Source organism: Aptenodytes patagonicus, chromosome 3, assembly GCF_965638725.1.
Source record: "Aptenodytes patagonicus chromosome 3, bAptPat1.pri.cur, whole genome shotgun sequence".
In the NCBI taxonomy this organism is placed as follows: Eukaryota; Metazoa; Chordata; class Aves; order Sphenisciformes; family Spheniscidae; genus Aptenodytes; species Aptenodytes patagonicus.
The window spans coordinates 89,646,661-89,668,463 of NC_134951.1; the positions used below are offsets into that span (position 1 = coordinate 89,646,661).

The window sequence follows — 21,803 nt, forward strand, 5'->3', positions numbered from 1 at the left end:
AAGGTCATTTGTCCCAGGTTTTTGAATCCAAATGAAAATAATCACAGACCAAAAGAATTAAAACCTATGCCTTTTTCTCTCAATTTAACATTCTGATAAGAATCCTGGAGGATGTGAGTTCAAATATATATCCCAGTTATATATACTCACTGTAGAATAGCGCAACTCCACTTTCAGGTAAAGTAATGGCACAGAGAAAACTCTATATCTGACCCTGAGAAATAACCAAACCAGCAATTAATGTCAGCTGGATGTATTTCTAATTGCAACCCATGCCCCTCTGAGATAACGCTTAAATCACCTCATGCTGTCACCCAGTCCAGGGTGCAGTTTGATTCATTTAAACTGTGAGCCACAGTCCCCCTGCTCCTGGCCCCCACTGGCACCACCTTTCCCCCACCCAGCACACAAGCATGCGTGCACACACTGACACACACACACACACACACACACACTCTCCTCGGTCACTCTGTGCCAGTACTAACAACCATGCAGCCACACAGTCAGCAAGACAAGTTTGCTGATCCAGCTGAAAAGGTATTTTTTTTTGTTTTGCCGGACGGCTTTCCAGCTGCCTGAAGGATCAGTAGTGCCGCCGGGGCCCCCGTGCCAGCACGGGGCTGCTCTGCCCCGCCAGTACCAACCTACAGGCAGGCTGCCTTCAACCAGCTGCGAAGCCACACCCTGATACTCCTTCCAAACTGGGGCCTGGGAACGCTGTCACCCAACTTACCTGTTTCAGGGTGGAGGAGGCTAATGTAACTGGAAGGGTGTGGCTGATAAAGGTGGCGTTGACTGACAGAACTGCATGCTTTTGCTTCCTGTATGAGATGCATGGTCCTTATATCTAAATGGCTTGGTGTTAGGACTACAGTCTGTACCACAGCAGTGAGAGGAAATAAAATAATAATAATAATAATAATAATAATAATAATAATAATAATAATAGAATGTGATGAGTAGTACCATTTCAGATGCCCAAGGGCATCCAAGATGTTTGTATAGGCTGGCACATCAGAGATAGACCCTATGGGAGATGCATACTCCTCCACAGTGGCCACTGGAAGCCAGGTGAGAGATGTGGGGTATTCAAACAGGCACCAGGCACATCTGCTGAGGCAACCAACTTTCCGCCAGAACCTCATTCTGCTCTACAGACACAAGGACTCGTTTTTCGCAAGTGTCTTAAACATTACAGCTCTTACTTATGATTAGATTTCCAAAAGAGGTATGCACCATTTATCTCAAGTCCTCAATGGATGTGGGGTACTTAAAAAAAGGATCTTTTATCTTATCTTGAAAATGTGCTCTGCAACTGTAGTGCAAAACGAAATATTAAACATGGAAAAAGAAGCATGAAAATGTACTCTAACTGCTGCATCCTGCTGTCTGACTTTTGAGTCTTGCCTTGTAAGTGCAAAGGTTTCTTCCACCAAGGCTTTGGGGTTTTAAGTGATTAAACACAACCACTGGTTAGACTGCATAGGAATAGTCTACATGATATATGAAGCACTGATGCCTTCTACTTCACTCTGTCTCCATTAGTCATATGCCCCCCTCACCCTCCCTGCCCTAACACCTACCCTTGCTGGATTCTCCACACCTGATCCAGAATCTAGCACTGAAGATTGTGGCAAGGTGGCTCTTCTTCCTTTGTGCGAAGATGCTAAGTACCTATGCAATTAGTGCATTGCAAAATTAAGCAAACCTGAATTTAAGAACAAACAAACAAACAAACAAGTAATGTGGTTTGGTGAAAGAAGTTGGAGGAAATAGCTTTCCGTTCTCTTTCCAGGTAACAGATGAGCCAAAAATGCTCATGAGACAGAACCAATCTGCTGGTTAATAACCTGAAAAAAAAATCTATCAGAAGTAATAACATAATTTGAAAGCAAGTATTTGTCCAACCCCCTTTTCAGAACAGAGCACCGGAACCGTAACAAAAGTTGGTCACTTGTTCTGGCTATTGAATTCACACGGCTTTTTGCCCTCATTAGGCAAAAGCATAAGTTGTGCATGCACATGACATGGTAAGAAACGGAGTGATGATGCTAATGCATGAACGAGAAAAACAGGAGACAAGTTTTCAGGAGCACTCATTCAGCAGAAGGCTGAAACAGCATCTGACCAGTCAGGGTCTAAGGTGAAGCCTTCAATGCCGAAGAGCACTAGCTTGTATCTCTGCCACCCAGTTAACGGGTACAAACAGCACAGCGACTAGCCATCCAAAGGGCACAAGCTTATGCACAGAACCTGTGCATTAAGCTTCTCTTTGTTATTGAACGAAGGCATCTTCATTCTCCAAAAGCCCGGATGATTTTCAGTACCATGTGGGCTAATGTTCTCCAGTTAACTACAGCTGCATGCATGCATAAATATAATATAATTACTGGTCAACAGACAGGACTAAGCTCTCATACAGGTATGAGCTCACACCATTTTAGTAATTAGGACTCTGATTAAGAGAGGACAGCTTTAAACTAACACCGTAGAAGTTAAGCAAACACTTAATTGGCTTTCTGTATTCAGGCCCAAAAGCCTGTTGAAGTTACCAGACCTCAGAAGAAAAGCGTGGTAACATACCCTACACACCAGCCAGTCAAAAGCATCAGGGAACACACCCTACCCACTTGTAATTAAAATTAAGAGATGGAAATTGTATCAAGGTTGAGTTAAGTTTTCAGTTTGGATCAGATGGCATTTAAACAGGGAAAGCGGTCTGCCATCTCAAATGTATAGCTCTTATTTTTAATCAACCGCCTCAAGTAATACTTCTTCCTCTTAAAGGAAGCCTTAGGCTCTGTACTTCACTGACAGCTTTTTGTTAAATCAGCTTCCATACACATCCCCCCCCAAAAGTGCATTGATGTCTTTCACAATGGTCGTCACAGTAACCCGTCTGTCCCAACATGTCCCACAGTAGAACAAGAGACTCCTCAGCACCTGGAAATTTAAAAAAACCCAAAAGCAGAAGCTAACCCAACTTATATGCAAATCTCAAAAAAAACCCCATCAGATCTATGATGCCCACCACACTTTGCTGATGGTACGCTGAGGACATTAAGAACAAATCAAGGCTCTATTTTTGGACTTGAAAACATGGCTGCACAAATACAGAATAGAAAGTAGTAGCTTATGAGCCAGTTCTGGGCACCACACTTCAGGAAAGCCATGAAGATTTCTAGAGGCGAGGCAAGGAAGGAAAACAAGAACATTTATATACACAGAAACCATAACTCAGTGTGGCAAGATTGCAGAAATCAGGGATCTTTAATACAAAGAAGCAAAGACCAGAGGAGTGATGTTAATAGCTTTCAAATGCATAAAAGGCTATTGCAAAGAGTGAAACAATATGTCTTTACTCTTCGTGGATGCAAATGCAATGATGTCAGCAAATAAGATTTCAGACAATATTCCTATTAGCAAACACCATGATACAAATAGTGAGGCATTGGAATTGATTTGCCTAAGTTTGTACACTCGTCATCAGAACTATTACGGAGACAGTGATGCAAAAGGAAAAAAAAAAATCACATCTGCCATGGATTACGTTAGATAAAATGGATCCTAACAACCAGGAGATGAGCCAGATGACTTCACAAAGTCCCTTTAATTCCCTTTTAAGTAAACAGACATACATATATATTATATAGAACAATTCCTGTTCTCCAAAGAACCATCTTTTTAATAGTTTTTTGCCTAGTTTTCTGTCATGTCTTTTCTCTTCTTATCTTCCTAGGCTTTTAGGTTTTGTGCTAGCTATCACAGAAAGAAATCATCATTCTTTTTGCAGTACAGCTTAAGGTACATTTGCTATGGGGTCACTAAACCGCTACTCAAAGCCAGCCTTATGTTTAACACACTGCAATCTGCTAATTGTGAACCTACCAGGTTTATAACGCAGATACTATCAGATGCTTTCAGAATTAAAGACTTGGTTTGATTTCTTTTGCTGTAGGCAGAATACGTAACATTTGTTTAATGCTCCTCTGTTGGCAAAAGAGGCCAGGACTCAAGATTCTGTAGAATGTCTTGGGTTTTCCAAAATTTAAGTTATTTAGAGGAAACATTGCCTAGTTTATTTGTTGAAGAAGATGAATGTCATTTTTAAATCATTAGAAAATAAGTCAGGTTCTTAAAGCATATTTAAATACCCATAAAACACACACACACACACACACACACACACACACACACACCCCATTTTCCACATAAGGCTAATTTGGGCACAGTTTTAAACCATCTTTGAGGACTGATTTCAAGGCAGAGAAGTCAAAACTGCTTAATTAGCCAGTGTGGGTAGACGGTATCATGCCAATATTGTGCCGTATCATGCTTTTTCCTCCCGGGCCCTTTGGAGCCAGAGTGACATTGAACTAGAAGGTGGGCGATGGCACTACTGCACCAGCTGATGGAGCAACCAAAGTCCACGACCAGAAACCGAATGGGGCAGCTGAGTGGCTTCTCACCCAGAGGCCTCAGGACGGCAGAACAGGCCCAGAAACAACCATGTCCTCGAAGATCTGAGGCAAACCACAGAGGTTTGCACAGACCAAAACATCTGTATTGTCCTTGTGACAGCAAATTCCTCTCTATTCGTAATACCTGTAATTAACAGGTGTGGAATAGTTTGTCAACAGCTGTCATCATAAAGCTATAGTATTTGTCCTACAAGCACAGCAATACCCTGTGAAGATGTATCCACTCTCCAACCCTCCCTTTCCCACAAAGCACAACAAATAAATAAATGAAATTGCCCTCAAACAGAAACTGAACACACACTGGAATAAAATTCTAGTTTCCCATCTGCCTTCTTTATACTCCCAAAATTGAGATAAGTTTTGAAATTTGATTTACTGACTGTTGCCAATTCTTAAAATTAGCCTACAGAGCAAAGGCATCTCCTCAACATTTTTCCTGTGAGGAACTGCTCCCCTACCTAGATGTAGTCTAATATTTCTGATTACATTAAAGATGTGGGGTGATTTTGCAGTGTGTAGTTTCCTGAAAGCCAGGAAAGAGTCATTCACCTAAGAGCAACTTACAACACCAATATCGGTTATTTGTTTACTATTATTTACTCTTATTATTATTTATGTACTGTTATTTAGTAACTATTATACAATTCCTCTTAGTACTGCTATTCCTGAGCGAAGCCAGTTGCTCTGGTATGTTTTTTAAACCAATGCTACATTTATACTCTCTTGTAACCCAATGCAAAGCATGCATCAAGTGGATATATCTATGTTCAGATTCTAATAAAAAGTACATCACTCATTGCCAAGGAATTACCGTAGGATTGAAACAAAACGAAAGTTTAACACAAGACAGAATCCTGAAACAGATTAATACAGCAGAGGATGAGAAGAAGCTGCACTAGGCAGCTTCATGCACTAGGCAATACTGCAATGTTTTCTACCAACAAGAAGCCCCACACACCTTTTCACTGTGTTCAGTAAGCTCAGGGAAAAAAATATGGAGGGAGGGAGGATTCTCTGCAAGTATGTATTTAAAAACTATTTCAGAGGATTTATCTGACAAATACTGACTTCATTAAAGTGAATAGAAAAAAAAAATAATATTTTCATTCAATGGAGCCAGTAATTTTACTCTGTGGGAATATCAACACAGAATCCTTGAGTTTTAAAATATACAGTCATTTAGACCAGGCAAGGATCTGTCTTCAGGTAGACTCACTGATATTCCACATAGTTCAGGTGGGCAAAAAAAGTACTGCCATTAAAAATACTTGATCAGTTTGAAGTAATCGGCAAATGCTTACAGATAAATTATTGTGACAGCTGACAAATGAAAAAAGCCAACCACACCAAAAATGTTTACCAGAAAGTAATTTAAAACAATAGATTAACAACATTTATGTTCTTGGAATATATTGTAATTCCAACACAAACTATTTTTCATTTCTACTTAGTATCATTCTTCTTCTTTAGTTATTTTGCATATTTTAAATTGTATTTTACTTTTAATTAATTAAATTTCATCTGGCTATAAAGGGGAAAAAAAGGACGAGGGAAGAGAAAACTCCACAAACCTCTGTTTTCTGCCTAGTGTAACACACCAAATAAATCTAGCCTAGTTAGTCCCAGTCTGGGCTACAGGAACCCTTGGCTTTACAAGAGCACCAGTATCTGAACAGGTTCTATAAACTACGGCTAAAAAGGTATCCCCCAAAAGTGTCTATAAGGCTGAACGATTTCCCCCTTTTTAAAGATGTCCAGGCCAGCATAATTCTGTAAGCCAATGGTAACCCCAACTTTTCTGCTTTCTGCTTTTTCTTGCTTTTGCAATTTAGCAGAGCTGCCCAGCAGGCTCACATGGGACATCCAAGAATGGTTCAGTCTCCCATTACATGCCTTTCTAAGAAGTTTGAGCCTACAATAATTAAATATCAACATGCCACAGTTAATTAGCTCCTACTGTTCTCTTTTTTCACAACCTTAGGTCTCGGGATCTAGTAAGAACTTAATGGAAGACCATTGTGGGTAAAATATTGAGGTAAGGGAAGAGGGAGAAAGAGCTGTAATGCAACTTTGGGGGGGGGGGGAATGTAAAGAAATGAGGACTTTTTCATTGCATGACTGCCATAAATTCTAAAGCGAGAAATATGGAAGTGTAATTGGAATCACCCCGTACCCCATTGATTTACACTCCTGGCTTGAACCAAATTAAGATCTGATTAAGGTTTACTTCGGAGATACCAGACCATCTGAAGTCATTAGGTTCAGTTTTGGCAACGATGACAAATAACTATTTTTCTGAAGCTAATGGTAACTTTCCCACAATGTGTGCATTAATTGTAGGCTTCGTAACACAAGTGTCTTGTTTGGTACAGTTTCCTGGCTGGAAGGACCTAGTTACTGCCAATTGGCTGTACCAGGCAAATCATTTAAGCAAAGAAGGGCTGATCCTAATCTCTCCTCATGCAACACTAATACAGTATCAATGAAGAATTCAGTATCTGTGTTGCTTTGCGTGCACAGCTCCCAACTGAACTTTGGACAGGCAAAATTGGTTGTTATACAGGACTTTCTCATCTTGAAGTAAAATCATGTTCAGTGATCCTCAAAAGCATCTGGGAAATCCCAATGGCCTCTGAAAGGCTCACCAGCTCTGAACAGTGACATTCTGGCTACTGGCACCAGGGGCCATTCCCTATATAGGGGTTTGACAGTCGAGGGGAGGGGGTAAAATGTGTCTAGCTGTACTTTGGATCTAATTACATCTTCTTATAGCTCTGAGGATTTTATCACCTTTAGTTGCAGAGTGTAATTTAGCCTATGCATTCAACCTCATAGTGATCCTCCCCAGCCTTCAGTTGCACCTTTTTCCTTACAGAGGGAAATTCTCAGCAGATACATCCAAAGATGGGAGCATTAAGAAGCATTTTGCAGCATTTCTTAATCTTTCTTCCGCCTTTTTTCCCCAGCACTTCTGTGGGAGCCTGCACTCGTGAGAGGCAGGGTTTTGGAAACACTAATTTCTTCAGTATTACCCGAAGTTTAATAATTCCCCACCTCAGCACACCGACTTATGTACACCATAAGCCTAATCCCCAAACTCTCCCTGTTGACAGCACAAAGAATGCAGGTGTCTGCCTCACCTATGGGAATTCCTGATGCCGGTCATCTAATTTTTATGTTCTTCAACAATCCTTATGATGATGCCTCTACTGAATTGTTTAGGTTGCTCAGTTCCACATTCAAAAGCAGCTGCTTTGGAAAATCAGGACTTGCACTTCCATAATACTTTGCAGCTCAGTTCACAGAGCGCTTCAATTTGTTTGGAAGCCACGTAGGCAGGTTACCACAAAACAGTTTACCTTAGCTATTACTCTTCTGCTTCCCCGCAAGGCTTATCAAGTCCAGACTCTGTCAGCTTAATCTATCTTCACAGCTTCACATACTGAGCGAGGACGCTGCAAAATTCTTTGTAATGCTAAGCGGAGGAAAGTCTGAGCACTCTAAGATAGAGGTTTAGGTGAGCTGCCCAACATGAAACAAAAAGTTTGTGGCTCCATGTTCCCAAACTAGCACTCTAGACATTGTTATTTGTAGAATTCATTTGACCTTCATAATAGGCCAGTCTTTTGCATAGTGAAAATAGGTGGAAGGAAAGAAGGCAAAGGCTACTTTTACCCTCCACATATCTAAGCAGTGCCAGAGGGGCCAGATACATTTAGATTCTTAAGTTACTCAGAGACTGTGCTGAAATATCTAGAATAAAAGCAAAAAGCTCCTTTCATTAACTTATGCATGTGTCAAGGTTTTATTGCAAGTCACATATCTAAGCAAGGTTGGGCTAACAGGCATATTTTAAGTAAAGGGTAAGATGATATGAGAAGGTGACCCAGACAGAGTGGCAATGTCACAGTGGTTCTTGATTCGTGGTTTTTTTAGTGGGGCAAAATAACACAATCCTATGAGCAAAAACAGTGAAAGAAGAAATGGCTAAATACTTAGCCTTTCTCTCCCCACACTCCTAGTATGTCCTGGAGAGCAGCCCAATAAACAGGAGCAAGCAAAAGCTACAAATGTATAACCTTCCTCTTCGCAGACACCAATGATTGCTGTTTTAAGTGCAGATTCAAAAACATGCCAACATTTGTCTTTCTCCCTTTTCTCCTGCACATTCCTTCTGCAGACCTCTAACTACGACTTTATATGAGGGAAATAGTTGCATGCCACAGGATGATTTGGAGAGAGACTGCTGTCTCAACATAGCACGAAGATGACTAAATAGTGACAAAGTAAACCATCCCTCAAAGATAAGTCAATAGTGAATAAGTAATTTTATCTGTTAATATGCAATGAATACTTGCAAAGGTTACACAACATAAAATCTACTAGCCGTTAGACGTGAGTTCCCTCACATATGCTAACCAGGGAAGCCTACGGAGGAATAGATCCCATTTGACTTCTTGATGAAAAGCCTTAACAGCAGCAAGTTGTATGTATAAACTCCTAGAAGAGGATTATATCCTAAGAGATTGTTAGCTTACAGCCAGATATCTTACAGTAAAGATGCACTTTGTAAGTATTTCTTAGGAAATGTGTTAAATTTCCATTTAAAAATATTTTTAAAAAAACAAGGAATGAGTGAGGGGAATAGTTTATAATGAATAAAAAAAATCCTAAAAGTGGTTAAAAAAACCAAAACACTTGTTAAACTCCCTCACACACGCTCTGAAGCCATAAACAGTTTGGAATTTAACTTGTAGTTAAAACTGACAGATGACTGAAAAGCTTAGCTCACTTTTCACTTCTGTCACGATTTGCATTTTTCTTTTTTTCAGTTACATAAAAGCATTAATCTGTTTGGATTTTCTTCTTGAATATACTTTTCAAGTTCTTATATATATTTCTAGCATGGCATGATATCTGTCCTATAAACTCTGTGAAACCATAGCTTATGATGATTAAAACATTCTATTTAATTAAAAGAAATTAAGAGTCCTCCTAAAATGTGCAAGCAGCAGTTGTATGTTCTGAAATCCAGGCTGTAAGTATACATCCCTTAAATTTTCCTAACTTCTTGAATAAATAGATCCTCTGAGGTTTCCCAGATAAGACATATTTTAGATTACTTAGGCCATCCAAAAAATGTTTTTGCCGCTCTGTGCAATTAGAGCTGAAAGTGCATTTATCTTGCTATAAATAAGGTGACTCTTAAAGAATGAAGTTCAGAAGTGTTAATGTCAACTCTTTAGTGGACATATCTTTGATAGGGTAACTCCATATCTTAAAGTACCTAGGCTAGTTTAACTCAAATTTGAAATTAATTCTGACCTTTATAATATATGCAAGTCAGAAAAACTGATGGAATAATTCCAGAATTAAATTATATGAGTTTTATCATAAAACCTAAGTATTTACATAACTGTTTTGAAAGTTACCATTTAACTGTGATGTTAACTCAGAACCACCCCCAAAATCATATAGAGTAAAAGTATAACTGAAATGTTCCAGAACAATCTATGTATGGAAGAATTCAGTTCATCAGAAGGAAATCCTCTCTTCCCTACTTTACAGTACTTGGATTTAGATACGCTGCTTCAAAAGAGAAAAGCGCAAGGGCAATTAGCTGTTGTTGTCTCTTTCTTTTACTACAGTAAAAAAATATTTTACAGCTATGGATGACCTTGTGTAAACCGTAAACAAAAGCTTTGGATGTCCCAGGTTAGAAATGTTAAATAATGAAGATAGCAGAGCAATACACAATGGGCAGAAATTCCCACTACCTAGAAGGCATGCTTAACAGTGCCATTTTTTTAAAGTATAAAAGTATTTTTCCATTGTCTTGAAGTAATATGCTGTTCTACTCCTCTGTGTGGGAATTGATTTAATTCAGTGTATGCAAATCTGCATTAGCATTCACATCCTTAGAGGCTTTGCAGTAAAGCAAAACATCAAATTTTTTGCATCCACACATAAGGTCATGGCTACCTCTTTTACCTACTATTTGTATTTGTTTACATACACATATATCACACTGTAATAAGCAGTTTATAGTAGAAGCATTTTAGCCTTTAATACATTTTTTTTTAAAACTGTTCAATGACAGCAACAGTTTTTACAGCCTGTAAAGCAACCCATAAAGTTCTGTTCAAACAATGACAGCATTATACAATCATAGAATCACAGAATGGTTTGGGTTGGAAGGGACCTTTAAAGATCATCCAGTCCAACCCCCCTGCCATGGGCAGGGACATCTTTCACTAGATCAGGTTGCTCAAAGTCCTGTCCAAACTAACCCTGAACACTTCCAGTGATGGAACATACACAGCTTCTATAGGCAACCTGTTCCAGTGTCTCACCACCTCACGCCCGTGTCATTGTTCAGAAAATTTGGGAATGCTGGTCTTTGGGCTGTCTCTTAAATAGCAACCTTATTCAAAGATTTTCCACGCTTAGCAGCTGAGCCTGTCTATCTAGAATGCTAAGGCCATCCAGTACTAACAGGGTTTTCAAGACACCATGCAAGGAGTCTGCACCTATGAACATTGTCAGCTGGAGGACATACGGTGTTTTGAACACTTAACGTCAACATTCACAGCACAATTTCTGAGCCAGTTTCCCATCGATGCTGAGTGTACCATTTTAGACATGCCAGATGGCACAAAGAAAGTCTGTAACAGAATTAAGACACGACCTAGTGGCCCGGAGCAGAGCCAAGGCCAGGATGACCCTTTCAGCACAAGTTTAGACCTATGCCTAGCTAAAGTTACACCATAGGCATAGCCATAGGCAGCGTAACAAAGCAGGAATACTCACCGGACCATTAACACTTTTAAGAGACTTTTAGATTCTGCCACCTCAAAGAAATTGGTCATGCGACAAAAGCAAAAGGCCAACACAGAAGCTTTAGGAAAGGTTTACCATTAGCAAGAAGACAGTACTTATTTAAAAGCAAAACTGAAGCATGACTGTCACCCAAAAAATTCCACCGGCATTGCTATCTGACTAACTGCTATATGTGTTAGCAATTTGTATCACGCATCTAGAAGTTCAAAAGTTATAGTGCATTTGATGCCCAAATTAAGGCATCAGCCTTAATCGTGGTAAAATAAGCCAGTTTTCAAATGTTTTTAAAGGAAAAATAAGTATCTTGGGGGACAAAAATCTAATCTGGAGCACTTCGTAACCAAAGTATCTTAAATTACAGTTCACTTTTATTGAGAAACTAAGCCTCTCTAATTAATATAAATCTAACCATGCATATTCTGATATGACAATAAAAAGCAACTGATTTTGTGTTGTCCTGTAAACAGTAAAGATAAATCTAAACCCATGATAAATACAATGACAAATACATTTCAATATTCTCAACAAATACACCTAAATTTCAGTGTGGGGAAAAAAAAAAACCAAACAAGCACGGCATTAGCATCTCAAGCCCCCTATATTTTACACATTCAGAAAACGTAACAGCTTAAGTCAATCACATTTGACTGCTATCCAGTTATTTATATGAGTAAATGAAGCTGGTGTCCGAGTGGGGAGATGAACTGGCAACTTGCCGCAGCCTTGAGTTACAATTTGTATATAATGGAGCAAACTGCAAGCACTCTGATCGTAGCCTATCTATGTGGATGAAGCTAAGCAGAAGAGTTCAAGTAGGCAATATTCTGTTTTAATTAACGATAAATCAAGATAGAGATTTCTTCAATCTGCAGGTGAAATTGCCCAGGACAGATCTGCAGAACAACTCACACCCCTCCATGACCTGAAGCCTGGACTGCCAGTGGAGATAGATACACAACAGTCTCCCTTGAGACAGTAAACCCTTGGTATGGACTTCTCACCTGTGCCTTTGCAGTTCCACTGTCTGAACAGGCCACCTAAAACCAAAGCGAAAATTCCCATGGTTGCTGGAAGTCTCAGAGACTCCACAACCTGCTGGACTGTACTATGGCCGTGGTTACAATAGAGAGGCATGGACCATAATGAAATGATAACTCAGCTGGCTCCGAAAGGTCATTTCCAGGGATTCCACAGACCTTTAAAGATCATTTTGGGTGGGAGAGGAATGTAGGAGAAATGAGATTATTCCTCCTCAGCACAAGTGTGTTGAACAGCATAAGAAAGATTTCTTCAGACTTGAATATCCTGAAGCAGACTAGCAGCTCACATTCACATCTTACATGAACAGGAGAAGAAATGAGTATTTTGGGGTGACTTCATGGATAGCATCCAAATCCATAAATTTCATACAAAGAGTGATCCTTGCTTTTTAGGCTCTTTTCGAAGAAATTTCAAAGCCGAGAGCAGCTTACAAATTAAGTAATTTCCCTAACCACCTATTTATCAGATAATTGTATTACCATACACAGCATGAACAGCTCACAGCAGTAGTTTCCATAACCAATACTGACTCCATCCTGCAGTTCCTACTAATTACCAACACATGGTGGGAATTGCCCACTGGCCTTTTCTGGTGCTCAGAAGTACACAGTGAGTAGCTGCCCACTTTTGCAAGATATCTGCCATTTTGGAGGTGACGAAAACATTTACAATAGTAGCTTATGTATCGCGTTGTGATTATGCATTCCCCTCTACTCTTGATATTTCAAAAAAAGTTTCCTGTATGCATTTCATAGCAAAATTACTTCATCCTGTTCTACTGATTTGTAAGCAGCATTTGTGTCCATGTAAAAATGACCTCTTAACACGTACTTAGGAATGGAAAGTCATCTCCATGGCCTTTTCTTGCTCCAGAATTCACTCTCTAGTTAAAACATTGGCCAAGGCACAAATAAACAAACATTAGTAAATACGAGACTGGGCTGCCATTGCTTCTCAACAGTAGAGCCTGCCAATATCAGATATGGATCCAGAGACATTGCTGGTTTTGCCTCTTCCAGAATAACTTTTCCAAGGAGCTACACCCTCGTCTAGCTTGCTCAGATTCTGAAAATCACTGTTTATGACTGTGGCTATAATAGTTGACCTAACCAGAAGTGCCAGGAATCAAACCACAGAGTTTGGAACGCAACAGGATCCATAAGCTACAGACTCCGTATTTTGAGAGTCTATGGTATGAGAGTCCCAATCCTAAGCCACATGAGATGGCTATGCCAGAATAATAGTTCAGATTCCACAAATCACATCCATATTGTTAAGTCTTTCAATGTCTGGCATAGTTTTAAATGGACAACAAATCTGTTTGTCGGATAAAGTCTGAACTGCTAAATAAATAGTGATAAATTTCCTAATACTACTGGGCAGAGTGTTCCTGCAAGTTCAATGTGTGTTTATCAGTTTCCCACTGAGCTAGCGTTGACTTTCAAATTTCCTTTAATCTTATTATAGTAAACATAGTACAAGCTCTCTGGCAAACAAGAGTAACATTCTTCCTGTAATATCATAGCCTTCTTTTAAAGAAACCTTAGATATGTCCAGAAAAGAACTAGGCTCAACTTGGAATGACACAATAAACTTGTTTCCAAAGAAACTTGAGTTTTATAAAATATTAGATTTTATACTGAAAAAAACAAGGCTATTTTTATAAAGAGAAGATTGGCAATTTCTGATAGGTATTCAAAATAGTGTTTGCATGTATCATACTTTTAAAGTCAGCTATTGAAACACCAACATAAAAATATTTTCCTAGCTGGAAGCAGTCTACCTGGGTTGAAGGATAAAGCAACTGGCGTTTTGGATGTAGAATTCAGAAAACAGTAGACTGTAGCTTGTAAAGGAGCTTTTTCAGCGCTCCTTCAAGAAGAAAGAACATCAAGTGCAGACGACTGTAAAAAAAAAAAAAAGCGGATAAAGAAAACCAAATGGGATTTATTATGGTACAATTTGTATTTAAAGCTTCTCTTCATTTGGGAGGAATTTATGGTAGACAAAGGTGGGATTTGTCTTACAGCTAAAAAAAAAACCAAACCTAGACTGAGCTGTTGAATAACTTTGTGTAAGTGACTGAAGGGACTTTGGGAACCTGAAAGCAAGACAGTTTCAGATGACAGAAGCTAGCTCATAATTTCAACCGTGTGCACTTGTCTTGCTTGCTTCAGGGCTCCTATAGAAAAAGGGACATTACATATAACAAAAATAGCATACAATGGTGCTATTTTCACCTATCATCTTCTGTGATTTTTGAATAAAATGATAAATTTTCCTAATGATCAGTTTATGTGACATTTCAATCTTCAGCTTCAGATACCCTTAAGAAGTCACAAGTTCTGAGCTATGACTTTACTTAAGGCTCAGCTTCAGTAAGGAACGGAAATATTAAAGAGGCAGATCAACAATCTTTCCCTGCCTACACAGAATCCAAGGTGCTTATAATTTGTTTCAGTTTGTAAGCATTCACTCTTAAGAATATCTCGGCAAAAGCTGTTCTCACTGAAGGATCAGGCAAAGTTTCCATGGGCTTCATTAATGAAGAATATAGACCAAAGTCAACAAACATGCTTAGTATAAAGCCATTGCGTGTAGTCATCTGAAAGGTGTCAGCCAGAGAACAAATTAAATCGAAATACGAGCGATAGCCATCTCTCTCTTTATTAGGACACTTTACTGGATGTGTCCATTAAGTCATGCAACATGTTCACATATTCCCCACCTTCTTTGCCTGTCAACCTTCTCTTGTTCCTCGCAAAGGACACTGAGCTCCAAATTATGTTGACGGAACAGGAACTGACAAACGATAGATGGATCATAACAAAAAACATGCCTAGAGCAAGGATGTCTGACATCTGAGAGCTGGGATGTTTTCATTTTGGATAGAAGCTCTGACCCACTATTTACACCCCTATCCCAAGCTCTCCCACATATTTTTAAATGACAACTTTCCAGATGTTATCTGTATGGAGACTGGCCAGATTTATGGGCAGGATCCCGCTTAACTCTAAGCCAAACTAGTGTTTTGGCCTCACTGGAAATGAGATTAGGTCTGAGATTTGCACCAGGAAAAAACCTGCAGTTTCATGCCAGAAATGGTCATGCAGAATTTTTACAATGCTGTTTATTTTTTTTTTAGCACTACTGTAGAATATCAGGCTGTTTAGTATTATCATAATAGCACTTAAGCAGAGTAATAGGATAGACTAGACATGGCTGGAATCCACAACAAAACTGCACACAAATGAGGGAAGGCAGCTAGTTCACTCGTAGCACCAGCTCAATACAGTTTTCCAACTCTAGCAAGTGTTTGTACAAGACAAGGTCAACAACGCGTTCTGCATGAGCTGTACAAATGCTGTTTCCAAGTTTTAAGAGAAGTTAAAAATTCAGGAAATTTTTAAGATTTATTGCTGTTAAACCCACAGTCTGATGTTGTATTTGTGCATTGCCCATCACACTCAATAAAAACTGGTTCCAAAATGAAATTTGGAGGGTAAATAATGTATTTTCCTTTCCCAGCGTACTTTACTTCTCCCACTTCCTTAACACAAAATAGGCAGAAATGAAATCTTTATGAGACTTCTTGTATTTGAATGTATCACAGTTTTAATTTCCTCTTAGTTTCATTACAAATTATGGTTTCTTAAAATACTCACTTCCTAAACAATAACGATGTTAAAACTGTCTGGAATGAGAGATAAATTTACCTTTTTATTTCTATAAAGAAGCTTGTAGTAAAGGGAGTAGCATGCATATTTCTATATACAACATACGTTTACAGTATAACTAATTCTATATGGCAGTGTGGCCTCTACGAAAAACTGACCTTAGTAAATCCCCCTTAGTTTTATGACTAATCTAAAATATACCACTATAACTCTTACAGATATTATGTAGACAGCAACAACAGAAAAAAAAATACACAGAATCTCGTAGATAAGCATGGTTACGTCCAGGAGAAAAAAATGAATGTGAAAAGTAGATGCTGTACGACGACTTTTTGACAAAGACAGGTTACAACTGAAGTTGCCATGATTGTATCACACTGGATATTGAAAGACAGATTGCCCTCTGTTTTAACGTCCTGGAGCAAGACAGATTCTTATGGTCTGTTTCCCCTTCTGAAACAGGCTTCAAAAATCTTCTTAAAAAAATGATAATAAACGGCTTAATGCACTGAGAACAAGAAATGCCACGGTTTCAATTGATATACCCAGAATCTACACAACTCATGTTAAAATCTACACTTCACCCCACAAAGCAGCTATGCATTGGAATAAGGGTTGGATAGACAACCTCTAGCAATAGAAATACAGTCATCTGAAAAGGAAAAGCTCTCTTGTTTTTCAGTTCCTATTGTTCCGAATAGCACATTTTCTGTGATCTAAAAGCAGTCTTGGAGCAGTCACAGTGATCCAGACCAAAGAGGATCTTTGTATCATTCATGTTATACACAAGCAACCCTATGATTTCCATCATGATCCCATGAAAACGTGTGTAAAACTGAAGAGTTGGTAAGAAGCCCAATTTTTGCAGCAATGACAACTGTTACTTGTCATTGTTACTTGTCTTCTGTTACTGAGTAAGAAGGATCTGATCGCTAACTGCTCCAATAATATATTTTCTAGTTAGAAATGCTTTCATAGAAAAGATAACCATTTATAATTAACAGAACTATTTTTCTATTTAAAATAATTTGCCCAAAAAAAGCAAACTAAAGAAAAACATGAAACTGCAAAAAGCCAGCCAAATTACCAAACAAGAGAACTGAAAAGTTTTCTGCTTTAGAGTGAAAACTGCAGAAAAAAGTGTTTTAACATTTTTTAATCAGAAGCTTTAAGTTTTAAGTGGATGTTTCTACACATCTCCCTGGGCATCGCACATACCCACCTGCCTGCAGCAACTGGACTCCAGGGCCAGAGCATGTTTCCCATCAAGTGCTGGGACCCAGAACTGCCACCACAGGCACGCCTTCTTCCTCCAAAGCAATACTTCTAGTGCGTTATGGGAAATGTAGTCAACCAAGATGCTGGACCCACGAAACACAGCGCAGGCTTTCTAAATGACAGTTTTTAAGTTTCAAGCCAACATTTCTCACCACTCCCAAATGCAACGAGGAACATAAACACAGCTTTGTGAACCTTTATATGCAGAAGGGCTACAGCCAGTGACAGGCAAACAAACATGAAGAAGCACCAGTTGTCCTTTCCTAAACGCAACTGCTGTGTTCACATTCCCCAGCCAAGCACAAGGCTGCGTTATCCAAAGTTCCCACTCAAAAAGTAGTCCGCTATCACATGCCAGACTATAAAAAAAAAAAAAACCCAGCCATCTTCTTTTAGCACTGAAGAGAGCTCAGTGTGTGTATATACAAGTAGGGCAGCCACAGTTTGTTGCAGGGTTGCTCTCTCCCACTGAGCGAGAAGGAGCTTCTTGGTAACACATGTGTAGGCAACGGTGCAAGCAGCAGGGACTAGCCCACACCCCTGGGAAAGACGGTTAGTTTCGGCGTCAAACCGCGGTGCATCAGTACTAGTCTGCTGCAAATGGACCGGGTCTGTGTTAGCAGGTAGCACAGCCCAACAGGAACAGACACACAGAGCAAAACTGTTAAGCGCGGAAGACTTTCTAGCGACACTTACGTGCATTTTATAGGGTATTACTTCAGGCTAGCTCTGGTCTGGTCCCGCGGACTGAATTTCCAGCAATGACTCAAGCACATCTTCTCATTTAGATTCATCCTAAAGGAATCCAGCTGGCCCACCATGAGGTATATGGAGATGGACAGTAAGTGGGAACAACTGGAAGACTGGCGTCAAAAGTACGCTCCTGACACGAACCACAACACTAATGCACAACCACACCCACGAGCATCTGTGAGACTGAAGTGAAAGACCTTTTTGTGCTGCTCTTGAAGAGACTCTTTGGATGACAGTAAATCTGCACAGTGACTTGAACTGTTCAATTCTTGCTCAACGACTTGAACTGCTCATTGAAATAATTCTAGCTCAAGCATCAGAAACTGGTAAATTCCAATTTGGAATCGGTAAATTGAGCTAGAATTATTTCAATGTGAATTTAGTAGTAGTGTATGTAGAACTATGAAATTGAGCCGTTGGAATTTACCAGTTACCAAATTTATCAAGCAAAACCACAGCAGGACTAAACTATTTATTACAGAAGAGGATGATCTGGATCTACTTGATTTACACTTTCATAAGCATTGACAAAAGGTGACTGACACCAAGCATTTTCCAAAGGACAAGATTTATCGATACAGTTCAGTTGGCAATTCAGATACTAATTTTCACCTTCACCTGATACTATGGAAAGAAACAAAAATCTCCTGAGCTTTATTCTTCAACTTCTCATACCTTTGTTCTGTTCCACATTGAAAGTCATGTTTCATGACAGCACAGTCTATTTGAAAGATAAATAAAAAGTAAATAGGTCGGCTAAACCAGTCAGCTCAAAATCTAGGGTTAATGGCATTTATTTTTGTGGCACCCTTTCAGAGGTCTTACTGATGCTTTTCACTGACACATCTTTCACTTACTTATCATGCTGCAACGGAAGGCTGAGCAAACCTCGCTGTAACCAAACATACCCCCTCCCCATGCACAAGAGCTCTGCACGAACAGCGGGCCCCAAGAGATGCGAGGCAAAATTCGACCTGCTAGGTTTCTCACTCATCCTACAACAGAGATTTAGCAAATCTGTCTGCTCTCTTCAGCTTCACAGTAATCACCCACGAATGGTTAGAATTAGGACTTCACTGCACGTCTTGGATGATGGCAGTTCATGAGGACTGTGTAACAGAAGTGAGAGAGAGAGGTCCCTTGCTCAGAGCCTGAATACTGAGACAGAACCCTGATGTCCTGGCTCTCGGTAATAAGCAGATTGCTGTTCCTTACTTCTATTCAATTATTTTCTCAGGGCGTTTCTTTAAAAGCTTAGGCTACTATTATTCTTCCTTAACTTTTGGAAAGAGATGAGGAAAGGCCAGCCCGAGAACTAAGCATCAAGTTTAGCAAGCAAAGCATCTGTGTTAAAATACATCAGGCATTCTAAGCAAATATTTCAGGCGGCGTGTACTTCTTGGGAGTTCAAGCAACAAACTAAGCCCCTAAGGGAACACAGTATCTGTATTGTATAGGCACCGGTGGGAAGACAAGACTCTGACGTGATGTTGATTTCTCCCTGGTTTAGCCTTGAAGAGGCCTGATAACCAGCTTGCTAATTGGGGCTCTGCGTAGACATTGCTCGGCCTTGCACCTGCTGCTCTGCGATTCTCAGGAGGATTGTGGGATTCTTAACCTGGGGCTCTTCCTTTGGGCATCTCCACCGCGGCCATTTGTCAGGCTGAAGTTCACCTGACTCTACTCATCGGGCTTTCATTCAGTTTATTTCTCCTCTTTTGGAGAAAAAAGAGGTTTAACTTGTTATGAGCTGTTAATTTTGTCCTCAAAACTCCACCGAAAGTTATATAACCACTTTCACAATAGCATGCTAAAAATAAGAGTTGTTCAGCCAAATGCCACTGCAATTTTTTGTAAGACCTGTGACTCGAATTCTGCAAGACCTGTGAAAGTGCAAATATTTCCTTAGCTTTAGCAGAAAGTCAAGCAGGAGCTCCTTGGGAGACAGACATGGGTTCGCGCTATTATAATCCTCATTTGCAAGGGGAAAAAACCGGTGTACGTATACGCGTATATATATTTCCAACCCAGGACTTAAAGTAATGCTGTTCGCTCTTGGAGCTGATCCCTCGTGGGGTTTCATAACCACACACCACCATTAACCCAAAGCAAAGAAAGAAAGGTACAAAGGGGCACAGGTTTCAAGCACGAGACTAGGGGCTTTTTTCCGGTTTTTTGCTTGGGAGGGAGCGTGGAGACGTGATGCACGACGCTTCGAACCCAAAGGGAGTCGGCCGTTCAAGGTAACTTCCGAGGGCGCTCAGAGCAACGCACCGAGACCCCGGCGCTGCCGGAGGCCGGCTCTCGGTAATTTAGCTACGCGCCCCTGGAAACGCCCCACGGGCGGGCAGCGCGGGCGCGGGACGCGCTGCTCCCCCGCGGAGCCGTCCGGCTGCCGCCGCCAGCGCTCCGGCCGGCGGGGACCCCCGCGCGGGGACGGGCAGGGCGGGCGCCCGCGAGGGGTGCGGTGCGGCGCGGCGGGGCCGCCGGCGGGGCTGCGGCGGGCGGAGGCGCCGCGGGGCGGCCCCGCGCTGCCACCGCCACCGCGCCCGCGGGCCCCGCAGCGCTGCCCCGCGGAGGGGCGGTCAGTGCAAGAGGGCAGGGGAGGAGGAGGAAGGGAGCGAGCCGGCCGCAAGAGAAGCGGTGCCGGATCAGGACGCCGGGCGCCCCCCGGCCGCCCCATACCTGCGCGGAGGCGGGGAAGGCTCTGCGGCGCGCTCCGTCCTGCCAGCTATAGATCCCTAGGGGTGATGATGAAGCGGGGTGGCGGTCGTCGCCCGCTCTCGCTGCTGCCGCTGCTGCCGCTGCTGCCGGTGGCGGTGGTGCGAAGCCCTCGCTGGTCGCAGATGCCCATAGGCGCTCAGTGGGGGAGAGCGGTGCGCGGAGAGAGCGAGGCGGCTTTGCCGGGTCCCGGCGGCGGAGGGGAGCTCGGCACTGACTCCGCGCAGCCACTGCCCGAGGAGAGGATCAAGCCCCAGCTTTCGATTGGCTCCGGTGGCCAAACAGCTCACACCAGCCTGCCCGCCCGCCCGCCCGCCGCCTCCCCGCCCGCCTCCCCTCCGCCGCCCCACACGCTCCGCTCGCCTGCGGCTCCGCTCCTCCCTGCCAGCCTCCGGCCTCGCAACCTGGTGGGCAGATCTAACCCCCTTCCCCCCCCCCCCCCCCGCTCCTTTCCCTAATACGAGGTCCAATCCCGAGCCTTTTGTTTATGCAGGGACATTCTCACCCTGGATCTGACAAAACACGCTCCTTCCCTTCGCATCATCCTCCTTCGGCTGAAGGACCTGCAACTTTAAGCATTCATGACATTTTGTGTCACGCTCAATATTCAAACGCGTTTGTTCTCTGAACATTTTAAAAAATATCCCTAGCTGGTAAAATTAAAAGCATGCACCGCCTGATCACCTGAGGGCTAAATCTGAAGTAGGACAAAGCATTCTTTGCCTGAGTTTAGTTAGCTTTTCTTACACTGTTTGGGTTCCTCGCCCTGTCTTGGTTAACTACACGTCAAATCATGGCATGTACAGAAAATAAAATCAGGATGCAAAGCCTCCTCTTCCTGAATCTAGGGTTATTCAGTCACAGCGGCTGGGATTGTCATTCCTTGGTGCATCTTTGATGTTGGTATTCTTTCCGCTCAGGATGACTTAAGTGGCCTGTGGAAAAGGTTTCTCCCTCCTGCAGATGTGCTGTAGTCTTAAGTCAAATCTTAGACCTGTCTTCTGGGCAAAAT

The 21,803-nt window shown here is 41.4% G+C and overlaps 1 protein-coding gene across 1 annotated transcript in view; it reads right to left on the minus strand.

The window, feature by feature from the left end:
* GREM2 (gremlin 2, DAN family BMP antagonist) overlaps positions 1-21,068 on the minus strand; it is a 39,785-nt gene extending 18,717 nt beyond the window's left edge. The window contains exon 1 of the mRNA XM_076334187.1: positions 20,756-21,068. The gene's annotated coding sequence lies outside the window, so the exon portion shown is untranslated. The remainder of the gene's footprint in view (positions 1-20,755) is intronic.
* Between the last annotated feature and the right edge of the window lie 735 nt (positions 21,069-21,803).